The following is a 14,957-nucleotide window of genomic DNA, read 5'->3' on the forward strand; positions in this document are numbered from 1 at the left end:
GGACCTGGAGTTTGGTCAGTAAATGGAAGTACTATCTCAGTAACTACTTACAAGTACTTATTATCTAGTTTAGGTATGATTATGACTTCTTGGGCTAGCGTTGCTAATTGGATTAGTAAGCAAGAACTAAATAGTTGAGACAGTAGTACCAATAAATATGACTTGGGTTTAGGATTGGAGTTTGCTCAGTAAATGGAAGTACGAGTGTGGTCAGTAAATGGAAGTACTATCTCAGTAACTACTTACAAGTACTTATTATCTAGTTTAGGTATGCTTATGACTTGTTGGGCTAGCGTTGCTAATTGGATTAGTAAGCAAGAACTAAATAGTTGAGACAGTAGTACCAATAAATATGACTTGGGTTTAGGATTGGAGTTTGCTCAGTAAATGGAAGTACAAGTTTGATCAGTAAATAGAAGTACTATCTCAGTAACTACTTACAAGTACTTATTATCTAGTTTAGGTATGCTTATGACTTCTTGGGCTACCGTTGCTAATTGGATTAGTAAGCAAGAACTAAATAGTTGAGACAGTAGTACCAATAAATATGACTTGGGTTTAGGACTTGGAGTTTGCTCAGTAAATGGAAGTACGAGTTTGGTCAGTAAATGGAAGTACTATCTCAGCAACTATCTACTTATTAATTAATTTAGGTATGATTATGACTTGGGTTATTGTTGCTAATTGGATTAGTAAGCAGGAACTAAATAGTTAGAACAATATGATTAATAAACACAAGTGAACGTTGAGTTCAGGACTTTGGAAATGGAACTACTATCTCAGTATCTACCCAGTTATTAACTAGTGTTAGTAAGTTAGGAAGGCATCAGGTACGATAAAATAGTGAAACTAAGGCCATAGAATACTAACTAAATTGCTTGGAATTGGCGCCACTAATGAAATAAGTAGAGGGTTCGTATTACTGGCAGGACCATAAAATAGTAGAAAAGCACCATCAGTAAGTTCGTAGAATAGTAAGAAAGCATCACTAATTGGACCATAAAATAAACTCAGGGAAAGATATCAGCGGGATCATTAAATAACAGAGGAACGCAATTACGAGGTTTAAGTAGGAGCACTATTAGTATGACCGTCAGATATTAGGTTAACATTCCTAGGTGGGCTATTAAGTGGTAGGAGCATCATCAGTAGGACTATGAAATTGTAATGCAACATTACTGGGACCATAGAGAGCATCAGGGAAGTGCTACTATACTGGAACAGGTATTAGGCAAAGTATTAGTAGGATCATACAATAGTAGGGCAGCTGCTGGATCAGATAATAGGGAAAGTAGGACCATAAAACGATAGAAAACCACCATTAGTAGACTCGGTAAATACTAGAGAAGTATTAATAGAAGTTAATAGTAGAATAGTAGAACTATAATGAAATAGCAGAGGGCGCCATTAGTTGTGCCTGTTGGTACTAGGGGACGCCATTATTAATTTCAGTAATGTTACGCTGACTATTAGTGTACCGCCGCCACTAGTGGGACTAGTAGGTACCTATTAGTGTACCTAGTAGTACTAAAATACACCTAGTAGTATACCTACTAAAATAATAGAAAAACACCACTAGGATCTTTTAAATAGTGGGGAAGAACCACTGTAGTACCATAAAATGGCAGGCAGCGCCACTACCTGTGCCACTAGGGGCGCCACCATCGGTCACTAGGTGTTCAAGTGTTACTAGCGAAACTAGTAACTACTAGAAAAATACAACTAGTAAAAATATAAAATATTAGGAAGACATAGGGCTATAAAATATAACTTATAACTTATAACTTATAACGTCACAAGTTATAAGTAGTGTGAGGCCGATCGAGAGACACTATAATATGATGCTTACATAAACTGTGTGCGATTAGTTACAATTGATGAACGATCTCTAGCGCATTCAGTAGATAATAAACAAATATCCCCAGTGAGTTTAATAGATGAGTGGCTTTAGTAAATAATAGAGATGCGAATATATATAAAAGTTGAAATAAATGTATAGTTGACAATATGTCAAGAGCTTATAACAAATCTATGTCCACAATAATAAATCAACATACAGCAACAAATTTAACTATAATCCGTTAATTTAACTGTCATTGCAAGGATCCGAAAAATAGTACTTTTCTGCAAACGGAAGTACGTAATAACAAGGATAATTTACATCGAGATATTTATGGTACTAGCAGCAAGAAATAAAAATATGATTCGAAAAAGACCTCAGAACGGGAACATTCTTGTAAATAATCGAACCGAGGAACTACGAAAACGTAGACGGGCGTAAAAGGGTTGGTTGGAAAAACGATGACGTAAAGACTTGGTGCATTAAGGTTAACGAATCGGAAGCACGCACTGGGGAATACTAGAAACTGGTGAGATAAGAAGCGACGGATGTGCATGGTTTATGACACTTCCGTTTGAGGCGAGACAGTTTTGCCATGTAATGTTCTTCGTCATTGACCGCGATATCGTTTTTTATACTTTTTTCTCTTGGTATCTTGCTCGTTTTGATACCGTGTTTAGTAGATCGTGAATACTTTTACTGCTGCGTTAGCGATGTTATGGTGACGTGCGAATGATCGCGAATTTTTCTTTATTGAGGATTTGCATTATTTAATTCTTGGTTGATTTTTTTAGAAAATGGTGAACGTTAGGGAACTTGTTTTAATTTATTCATTATATAATAAATGCGATTTGTTAACAGCACTCTAAATGTATCAACACTAATGTTAATTCTAAATATCAATACTCAATACTAACACTTGATGTTAATACCTAAAACTTAACACTATACGTTAACGTTAATACTCTAATACTTAACAGTAATATATTCTATACAAATACTTAATGTTAATACTTAATGCAAATACATAATTCTAATACTTAAACGTAGCACTTATAACGATAATATTCAATAATAATTCTTAACACTAATATATTTGATACTCTCATTTAATACAAATACATAATGTTAATTCTTAGTGCTCAGACTTAATGCTAACACTTAATAGTAATACTTGATGACGATACTTCATTCTAATTCATAATACTGAACTTAATATTAATGTTTAATATAAATGCTTAATACTAATGTTTAATCCAAATATTTAATATTTATATGTGATACCAATACTTGATACTAATACTGACACTAATACTTGATACTAATAGTTGATGCTACTACTTGACAATAATACTTGATGTTAATATTTGTTGCTAATATTTCATAATCATACTTGATGCTAATACCTGATGCTGATACATGATGCTAATACTTGATACTGATACTTGATATTAATACTTGATGTTAATACTTGATATTAATACTTGATGTTAAGACTTGATAGTAATACTTGATATTAATAATTGATATTAATACTTGTTGCTAATATTTCATAATTATACTTGATGCTATAACTTGATGCTAATACTCGATGCTAATTCTTCATATTAATACTTGAGGTTAATACTTGATACTAATACTTGATATTAATACTTGCTATTAATACTTGATATTAATATTTGATACTAATCTTGATATTAATAGTTGATGCTAATACTAGACACTAATACTTGATGTTAATATTTGTTGCTAATATTTTATAATCATACTTGATGCTAATACCTGATGCTGATACATGATGATAATACTTGATGCTCATACTTGATATCAATACTTGATGTTAATACTTGATAGTAATACTTGATATTAATAATTGATATTAATACTTGTTGCTAATATTTCATAATTATACTTGATTCTATAACTTAATGCTAATACTTGATGCTAATTCTTCATATTACTACTTGAGGTTAATACTTGATACTAATACTTGATATTAATACTTGATATTAATACTTGATATTAATACTTGATATTAATGTTTGATACTATTACTTGATATTAATACTTGATGCTCATACTTGATATTAATACTTGATGTTAATACTTGATATTAATACTTGTTGCTAAAATTTCATAATTATACTTGATGCTATATCTTAATGCTAATACTTGATGCTATATCTTAATGCTAATACTTGATGCTAATTCTTCATATTAATACTTGAGGTTAATACTTGATACTAATACTTGATACTAATACTTGATATTAATACTTGATATTAGTACTTGATATTAATGTTTGATACTAATACTTGATATTAATACTTGATGCTCATACTTGATACTAATGCTTGATATTAATTCTTGATACTACTGCTTGATATTATTACTTGATACAAATATTGAGTAGCAATGCATCATACTAGTACTCCATAGCACCATACCTACTACTAATACTCAATACTAGTTCTTCTTACTACTACATCAAGAACCTTCGAACAATAATCAGTTCATCAACATCTTCATAACTGCTCACTTCCAAACAACGGCATATTAATTCCGAGACATCCGAATGAAATTGAAGACTCACTTAAGATAGGAGCAGTTTGAATATCACGATGAATGCTAACGCAAGGAGTTAAATAGATCCGAAATTCAATTATCCGGGATAATTTTGACAGAAGCAGCCGAGAAAAGGGATCGTTGCTTGAAATTCCTGGTGGCGTCTCGAAAAGTAAAGAAGTGGGGTGAGTAGTTTTCAGCCGGTTCTCAAGACGAAAGAAGCAGAAGAATTCAGAGTGGTCTGTACTCTTGCTCTTAAGAAGTTCTTTGACTTTAAAGGTACTCGACGAAAACAGTTTAGCTGGATGAACGAACGGATGACCGGTTCAAGTCAAATACAAAAGATTTATCCTGCAAAGGGCACAACTTTTATCGCTTTCCTTTTCCTTTAATTAACGTTCCTTCACGCTGGTTGACCTACAGTTTTACAATTTTCGAATTTAATTAATAAATTTGTTTCTACTTGTTGTGGTTCATTTTATTGGGTTTTGAAGGAGGTACTAGGTACTGTTTCTTAAATCTTACACAATCTGCAATTTTTTATATGAGATACATGGTGCAATTTTTTAAATGTGATACACAATACAATTTTTTAAATGAGATACATGGAGCAATTTTTTAAATGCAATGGTAAATTTGATTTTTTATATACGATACATGATATAATTTTTTTTAAATGCAATACAAGGTACAATTTTTTAAACGAAATATATGGTAACATTTTTTTAAATGCAATATGCGATACAATTTTTTAAATTGTGATATAAGGTACAATTTTGTAAATACAATATAATCTACAATTTTTCAAATTCGACATAATTTGCAATTTTATAAAAGCAATGCGATTTACAATTTTTCAAAGACACTATAAGTTACAATTTTGTAAATGTAATTATAATCTATAATTTTACAAACGTGACACAACACAGTATTACAAACTTGATAAAATTTCAAATAATTTTAAACGTGAAAAATAATTTTGAACCTGACAAAATGTTTCAAGTATCTAAACAAAGAGGTTGTATTTTGAAAAATGCTACTTTGCTTCGATGGCAGCCGAAATAGCGAAGAGAACAGGATATCCGGTGGAAGACTTTTTGGCTGGTTCGAGGCTATGCAGCATCCACTTGGAAACTCTTAAACTTTTTCCAGTTTCCGACTTGGCTAAAAGTTTTCTTTCCCCTTTTGAAAATTATTCCACGGCCCGATGTTCTTCCTACACAGAAACTTGCACCTTGTTCTCTATAGTACAGTTTGATGCTGCAATTTTGTATTATTGCTTCAATTTTTTTGTCCTTATCAGTTTCTTTCCATTATCGAAATTAATCATTATTTCATTATTGTTATTTTTATATTTTATTTTATAAATTTGATTGTGTTTATTGGTTGTTGTGTTGAGTACATTAATTATGTTATTGTTTGTTATATTAATTACATCAAATATTATATTATTGTTTATTATTAATTAACACAATTATTACATTAAAGTTTGTTATAGTAATTACATCAATTATTATGTTATTGTTTGACATATTAATTATGACGGTTATTATGTTATTCTTTGACATATTAATTATAACAATTATTATGTTATTGTTTGTTGTATTCATTACATAAATTATTACATTATTGTTCCTTATATTAATGATATATTTTTATTGTCATTATTGTTCATTACATTAATTGTAAAAGACAAACTTTTAAAAAGTTTTTGAAATTTTTTGAAGCACTTTTTTATCCCTTCATAACATTTGAAGTTCATATTTGTCTACATTTCCTAATCTGTATTTTTGAGCGATGGCACGAGTTCTCAAAAATAATCTTTCATTTTGATACGTGTAATATTACACGGTCGCTTCAGACGTTAGGATTAAATTTTATTATGAAATTCTACAGCTGCAGAGCAACAAATTGTTTATTTTCTACCTCAGTACTTTGTACAAACGTTAAACTCGAATAATTTATGTCGACCGAATAAATTTCACGAACGTTTCGGTCGCAAAAAAACTAATTGAATTTCGGTTTTATAAAAGTTAAATCACAAACGTGTTTCTTTCTGCTTTTTGGTTTGGTAATTCCTGAATACCTGTTTAATTTATGTAGGGGAATTAACAGAAACGAGTCGGACAATGAAGAGCAAAAAATAAACTGGATAATCCAATATCGTATCAATTTGTAAATTCGACCGAGACGAGGGAAACTCGGAACGAAAAGCTCGCGTTGTTACATCGGCTATCGATTTAATTGCCTGCATTTCACAATTGCGTACGGTCATGATGAAATGCCGTTTACGTGATACCCAATGCATCGACAAATTAATTTTCATTCGACAGAACCATCATTTAATGGGTATTAACGTAATGACAACAGGTGAAAAAGAAACGGGCCAATGATCAAATATCGATTCGCGAAACTCCAATTTACGGAAGAAATATTGATACTCCCTTTTCTGTTGTACAATGTTTTTTCAAAATATTGTATGAAGCTTTAATCGTTCTAAATTATTTTTCATTTTATCGTTTAATTTGTAACTAATTTTATTTCATTTTTATTTGAACTGTTTTTATTTTACTTTTATTTAGTGCGGAACTACTTTTATTTCGTACAGGACTGTTTTTATTTTATTTTTGTTTAGTGCAGAACTGTTTTTGTTTCATTTTTATTTACTGTAAAACTGCTTTTATTACAGTTTTATTTTATGTAGAACTGTTTTTATTTTATTTTTATTTAATACAGAACTACTTTTATTTCGTACAGGACTGTCTTTATTTTATTTTTGTTTAGTGCAGAACTGTTTTTGTTTCATTTTTATTTACTGTAAAACTGCTTTTATTACAGTTTTATTTTATGTAGAACTGTTTTTATTTTATTTTTATTTAATGCAGAACTACTTTTATTTCGTACAGGACTGTTTTTATTTTATCTTTATTTAGTGCAGAACTATTTTTATTTCATTTTTATTTAGTACAGAACTGTTTTTATTTAATTTTTGTTTAATGTAGAATTATTTTTGTTTGATTCTCTTATTTGGTGCAGAATTATTTTTATTTCATTTCAAATTCAGGCAGAATTATTTTTATTTACTTTATACTTAATGCAGAATTATTTTTATTTAATTTCTATATAATTCATTTTTATTTAATAATTTATCTATTTCTATATATTTGAGTTCAACTGTTAATTATTTTAATTTAAGTTCAATTTTAATTGTTCATATTTAAAGTTACTTTATTTAACCATCAAAAAGTCTATCTTTACTTAATTTTTATTTATAGTGTAACTGTTTTTATTTAATCAGGTCTAATTGTAAATTATTGTGATTCACTTGTAATGGATTGATTTTAATTAATCATATTTAAAGTTGCTTTAATTTAATGATTAAATAGTCAACTTTCTTAATTGTCATTTAATTATTTTTAATTGTTTGTTATCATAAAATAGTTCAATGTATAATTGTCTTTTTTTAATCTTCATATAAAGTGTTTTTATTCATAATTATTTACACAAATTTAAAATGAAGTTCGTTATTTTAATTTAGCTTTGTAGTTTAATTTTAATTATTTATTTTTGAACTTGTTACAATTCCATGCTCATGTAATAAACTGTTTGTATCATTGCTTAATTATTTTAATTAATTGTAATTCACATCGTTTATTATTTAATAGTTACATGTCTAAATATTTCTCTTTAATATTTACTTAATAAATAACTATTTTCCTTCATTCAAGTTTACAAATTAATTGATTTAATTACACCTATCAAAATTATTTACAATTTACGAGCTAATCAGGTAATCATTCTAATTCGTGCTTAATACCTAATTATTTATACTTTCTCATTAAATAATCCTGCATCTTTTATTCATTAGCTTCATTGAGTATTAAATTGAAAGAGGCACGAAGAGTATTTATCGAACGTGGTCTCATTTTTTCGTACACGAAAGCGATAAAAATTTGAATGGCGCACAAGGATTAAAACGAAGTTACCGGAGCCTTGCATAATTCAGTATACGATCAACAACGTGATCACTTGCAGGAGCTTAGCATTTCTCATACATCACGACGTATTTAATCGATCGAGTAAACATAGAGGGAATTAATAAACTCCAGCAACTAGCCCGCAGCCAACAGTCAATATGCAGCTACTTTATGCAAGATAGAGTTTTGAAATTAGAGATGTCTATTGATCTCATAACGCTGGCTTCCGCTGATAATTTCGATACCGCAAGCATTCATGTATTGGTCCTAATTCGCGACAAATTCTGGGAATTAGAGTTTCCTGTTCCGTCGACGATGCAACGGGATTATTATGTACAAATGTGCGCTGTTAAAGTGGAACACCAGCGATGGCTTCGAGATTGACATCGCACTTTACAACACCGAAATTTATACGCAAAATTATCGATTCATTTGCTAGACTAATTTTTTCACATATGCAATTTTTATTAAATAATGCATCTTCTACGTTTTCACATAAGACAGTTTCAAGGGTGGCATTAAATATTTACTAGACAAGTTTAGGCTTTTCCACTTTACTATCCATCACTATTTTATATATATCAAAAGTAGCGATGGGTTCGAAACTGACATCGCATTTAACGACACCGAAATTTATGAAAGATACCCTAGAAATTATACGCAAAATTATCGATTCATTTGCTAGACTAATTTTTTCACATATGCAATTTTTATTAAATAATGCATCTTCTATGTTTTCACATAAGACACTTTTCGAGAGTAACATTAAATATTTACAAGACAAGTTTAGGCTGTTCCACTTTACTATCCATCACTATTTTATATATTATATCAAAAGTAGCGATGGGTTCGAAACCTACATCGCATTTAACGACACCGAAATTTACGAAAGATAACCTAGAAATTTTACACAAAATTATGGATTCATTTGCTAGACCAATTTTTTCACATATGCAATTTTTATTAAATAATGCATCTTCTATATTTTCGTATAAGACAGTTTCAAGTATAATATTAAATATTTACAGGAAAAGTTTAGACTACTCCACTTTACTACCCATCACTATCTCTATATAATAATAAACCCAAGAAGTCGTCTGACTGCGGCGAACGTGGTGAGATCCCCTTCCTGACTTGTGTTTACCTTTTCTTTTAGTAGATTCTTCTGCTAAGAACAACAATAACAATATTAACAAACAACTACATAATAATACTTACACCACCACACTTTTTACTAGGCCGAAACGCATTTAATTTAATCTTAATGAGTAATTTAAAAACAGAGTCTTTTTAAACCTAATCGTCGTTGACTTATCCTTATACCTAATCGCCAGTAACTGGCCTACTAGTTTTATATATATAAAGCATGTAATATTCTGTATACAAAAATACGAAAGATATTTTATAATTATATACATCAAGACCCAAAAAATATTTCATAATCATAAACATCAAAATTAATGTCTTTCTATTATGACACTGATAACTACATTTTATCATTTTAACAAATTGTATAGATTTATACATTTTTATTATGAAATGTACATATGTAGTAACTTCTTTAGTAATATACTTTTTTTAACAATTTATAAAATGTCTGTAAGAATACTTATTAACAATCACCTTGATAAAAGACCAATTTTTAAAACAATAAATAAAATACTTACAAACAAATGTTTTAAAAATTTTGCCTGTATATCATTATAAATAATACTCACTTAGAAAGTGGTTTTTAAAGACTACAAATAATAAAGCTTTTTTTAACATGTAACAATAGTAAAACATAAGAATGTAGAAGAGCAAAAGAACCTAATAAAATGGCCTCCCAAGTGGCGCCCTCTGTCTCCGAAATCCGCTTACAACTGGCAATATAGCGAGTGTCCATAAATCACTTGAGTCTACATTAAAGCAACAGGATTACCCTAGAATTAAAGCTGTAAAAATACTTCGTAACGCGATTTGTAAGTGGATTAAACAAACTCTATTTGAAACGGCAGTTGTAAAATTGTTCGATGGTAATCAATTTTAATCTACATAGAAGTGAATTCTAAAAAAATAAGAAACAAAAGATAAAATGTCTGAAGTGGTAGGATTTGGTGGTTCGCGGTTTCATTCGATTTAACTGCCACGTTATTTGCATGATCCAACGTAAAACGTCCAACGTAAAACGAACATTAAATCGTCGGCCTGCCGTTCTCTTCCTCTCTCCCTCTCTCTCTCTGTACGTGTATTAACGTTTGATCGTGATTCCGATAAATCCTGGGCGTAATTGATAGCGAATAATTTGGTAATCCGACGATAACAACCGAACCGAACCTCGTGTCTGTGTGCAACGGGCTGCATAATTAATTCCCGGCGTTATCTTTCTGTTTCAGGTGAGTTTAAGCCGTCGAGGAAACGAACGACCACTCGCCCGGTCTCTTCAATCCCGTCGACTCGATACACGAGTGACCCACACGTTCGTAATTTTATACGTAATTGAAAGTTTCTCTCGAATATCGACCGTTCTCTGCACGCTACGGCGATTGTTAATATTTCAATCCCTTTTGCTCTTTTAATTTTTAATATAAAAATAAGTTAATTAAAAGCTCGTTTTGCGTGCATATTTATTACCGTTCTAGCTTTTCATTTAATTTTTAAAGCGAGTACTTAATTGAGTTTAAACGAGTGTACTCGACATAAAAGGGTAATGTATTTTCTAACGATCATCCAGTTCCGTTTGTAAATAAATTGCGGTGCATACAACAATACGGAAGTCCCATTAACAGAGCAGCGACTAAATTTTCCTAAATCGCCGGAGTTATTTGGAGACGATGAATCGTGAAGTTCATGATATCACGGTCCCTTTAAGCTTCGCTAAATCTCAGTGAGCCAGTGAAGTCATTGTCTCCGGGAAAAAGTGTTTAGACTTCCCAAAGCAAACTTTCGAGCAGATATTACAAACTTATTTCATCTAAGTCCGCTCAACAAACTCTTTCACCCCGACCCCCATACGAATCTCGGCAGCATATTCTCCTCGGAGCGGCTTCACGAGCTAACGTGAAATTGGACGAATCCGAGGTAACAGCGAAATTATACCGAGGGAAATTAACAGGAAAGTAACGAACGAAGTGGTGGAAAAAAAAAGGAAAGAAAGTGTGTCTGCACATTTCGTCGAGATAACGAATGCAAGTCGGGGGCGGGAAACAGGAAACGACGGCGATATCTCGCGAGATTCTTGCGCCTACTCGTGAAGCCGGCAAACTTTTTTCCCCCGTACTTGGCGGGCAAGTTTTCGCCAGAATGGCGGCTCTGAACTCGCGTTTTGGCAAAGCCTCGAGAACCATTGGACCGTTGGAGTGGCTCTTTCGCGGGGGGGAAAACGATGAGCCGATCCTGGCGGGGATCCTACTGTCCTACAGCCTGCAGCTGAAAGAGGAACGGCCAAGGGTCGGCTTCATTCCAACGATTGCAAATGGAACAAGCGTTCGTAAGAGTTTTGAAGCGGGGATCCTGCGGTCTGTTACCCCAGGACAATCGCGAACGAGGCTGAAATTTATGAAGCGGCCACTCGTCTTCTTCGTTGAATCGGCTCTGATGTAATCCCCGATACCGTGAAACTCGCTTTTAATTATTAACCCTTTTCACATAGCGGTCGGAGCATTTCAGAAGTGGTTGGTCAGAATGAGTTCCACGCTCTCGCTGACCGTCGGGTCATTCTGATCCGTTTGGTTTGAATCGGCCGGGCTTAATTATCCCGCGACTTTCGCTCTCTGACGAAGTTCGAGTGAAACCGATATACACGAACGCACGCATCGTTCCACTTTCCCTCCTCCCCGCTCCCCTGTCTGACCGCCTTTCCTTCCTATCCGACCATTCCAGCTGCTTTTTATCTACCAGCAGGATTCCTCCGACTTGCTCTTCCTCTTCTATTTATTTCTTTATCTTCCGGCCCGGGTGCTGAACGCCGACGGGCATTACGGTCTCGTTTCCGGAAGCCGCGTCTATCGGTGGCGTTCGAATAACTAGGCAGAGATAAGCGTGTCCATCAAACACCGACCTACTTCACGCAACACAGACATCCCGGAGATCCTTTCGAGGCTTTCGACTAGGATTTACGCGTATCGGCGAGAACTTACGCAACAGAGATTGCGCTCTGCCTCTTTGATCCTACGTATCGCTCTACTAGAGATCGAACATGAAACTTGTTACTGCCGTGGAAATCGCTTTCTGGAAAAATAAAGAGTTTCTTGTTAAGATAATGTCATGAGAGTTACGTTCGTAACACAGTTGGATTTTACACGTTTCCGTTCGTGAAGATTATTACAGTGGGGTCATTCAAGGACATCGAAGGAGCTTATCGTCAGGATTTGTCAGACTGGTGATACCACTCGGTAAACAACCGCATTGCGTGGGCCAGAGAAAGTCTCAGCTTTTATGGAACTCTCGTGATTCATGATATTCCTTATGCCTGAAGTGGTTACACCCATAAATGATTATGCTGTGGACACTGGAAACTGGTATTACATTCCTGAGGACGCTAAATTCGGAGAAAGAGGAACTTAAAACCTCTCGGTACATTTTTATTAACGTAAAGGTGGAGAGTCAGGATACTTGTACAGCACCCTTTATGACAGTTGTTATGTAAATATTAATCATACTCATATGGGTATGGACTTACGTCTGAAGAACTGTTTAGTAATTGGGAGAAGTGACAGAGAAACTTTCAGTGTTTATTTATGACTGTAAATGTCGATGGTTTATGTCTTGGATGATACCTATGCGGCACCCTTTACCGCCGTAGTCATTATGCATATAAATGTTTGTGATATTTTTATGGATATGATTGGGAACTCGTTATACGAACGTAAGAAAGCTAAATGCGTTGAAGGAAGTAACTTAAAACCTGTGAGTAGCCTTTTATAATCGTAAACGTCGAAGTCCTAATTACTTAGGATGCTGCCTATACGGTACCCTGTACGGCAGTAGTCGTTCCGCACGTAAATACTGATTGTAATCATATGAGTATGATTGAGAATTCATGTTACATGCTAAAGGAAGATAAATTCGTTGAAAGAAGTAACATAGAACTTCTGAGTATACTTTTATGATCATAAACGTCAAAGTCCTAATTATTTAGAATGCTGCCTCTACGGTACCCCATATGGCTGTAGTCGTTCTGCACATAAATATTGATTATAATCATACGAGTATGATCGAGAACTTATGTTACAGCCTAAGGAAAAATAAATTAATTAAAAGAAATAACATAGAACCTCTAAGTACACTTTTATGATCATAAACGTCAAAGTCCTCATTCGAGTCACCTCGTACGCCTGTGGTGCTTACGTTTAGAAATAGTTATTCTTCTCGCATGTGTACGATTGCGAATTCATGTAACGTCCTTAAGAAACCTAAATCTATTGAAAGAAGTGCCCTAAGGTCTTTCAGTATCCCTTTCTGATCGAAAACGCTTCTCCGCTCAGTCGATTCAGACGCACCCGGAATACATTTGCCCTACAAAAGAAATCGAAACATGATCAATCTGAATTGCATTACGAATAAAATAACTGAATTTTGATCTCTTCTCTGATCCCTGAAGTCTGTTTCAATGTCAAACGTTCGCAAATTTTTATCCACAGTTCCAGTTGCCTTTTTCAATTAACCCGGAACTTCCATGTATGGAATACATAATAATACTGTGTCTTTTACAGCATCACCCGATAAAATCGTTCAATTTATTACGCGGTATAATATGCTCATTTCGAATGTTCTCGTACATACAGTACCAAAAGACATTTGTAAACCGCAATTTATTCAGTGACACGTAAAGCCGTCGATAAAATACGAATCGCGTGGATTTACAACCATAATAATGCCATCAGTGTGGCGGAAATTAATCGTCCTTGTTGCCTAGCTATTATTACAACCGTAATTACCGCATAAATTGATGAAAACCGATGTGATGCTTCTTCGTGACTGATACATCTTTTTTTAATTGCAACTACTAAGTAAACACGGATTTCCAAGGTCACGTAATTATGTTCAGTTATCTGGCCATCATTTTAATTACTGATAGCGTGTTACGGAGCTACGAGGAAACGCGAAAGGTCGTTAGTAATCCGTGATAAGAAACTTGGTCATATATCGAAATTTAGTTCTCTTCCTACTCTTTTCACTGGTGTTTTCTTTTTGACTGGTTCTCGTTATTTATTTTTATTAATTATGTGTCCTATACAGGGTGTTAATATGTAACATATATTAGTATACAGGTGTAATACTCATATGATGTACCATGTGTGATCGATATATATATTTATTAATTATGGGTTCTAGTGTACAGGGTGTTAATATGTAACATATACTAGTATACAGGTGTAATGCTACTCATATGGTGTACCATATGTGATCCATATATATATTTATTAATTATGGGTTCTAGTGTACAGGGTGTTAATATGTAACATATATTAGTATTCAGGTGTAATGCTACTCATATGGTGTACCATATGTGATCCATATATATATTTATTAATTATGGGTTCTAGTGTACAGAGTGTTAATATGTAACATATACTAGTATACAGGTGTAATGC

At 33.0% G+C, this 14,957-nt stretch overlaps 1 protein-coding gene and 1 long non-coding RNA gene across 5 annotated transcripts in view; both read left to right on the plus strand.

Moving 5' to 3' along the window:
- Positions 1-14,957, plus strand: part of Fur2 (furin-like protease 2) — a 461,999-nt gene that overhangs the window by 177,575 nt on the left and 269,467 nt on the right. The gene's annotated exons all lie outside the window — the stretch shown is intronic.
- Positions 1-14,957, plus strand: part of LOC143264651 (uncharacterized) — a 139,703-nt gene that overhangs the window by 48,708 nt on the left and 76,038 nt on the right. The window contains exon 2 of the long non-coding RNA XR_013038505.1: positions 10,758-10,840. This is a non-coding gene — a long non-coding RNA (uncharacterized LOC143264651). The remainder of the gene's footprint in view (positions 1-10,757; positions 10,841-14,957) is intronic.

Source organism: Megachile rotundata, chromosome 6 (genome assembly GCF_050947335.1).
Source record: "Megachile rotundata isolate GNS110a chromosome 6, iyMegRotu1, whole genome shotgun sequence".
Lineage (NCBI taxonomy): Eukaryota > Metazoa > Arthropoda > Insecta > Hymenoptera > Megachilidae > Megachile > Megachile rotundata.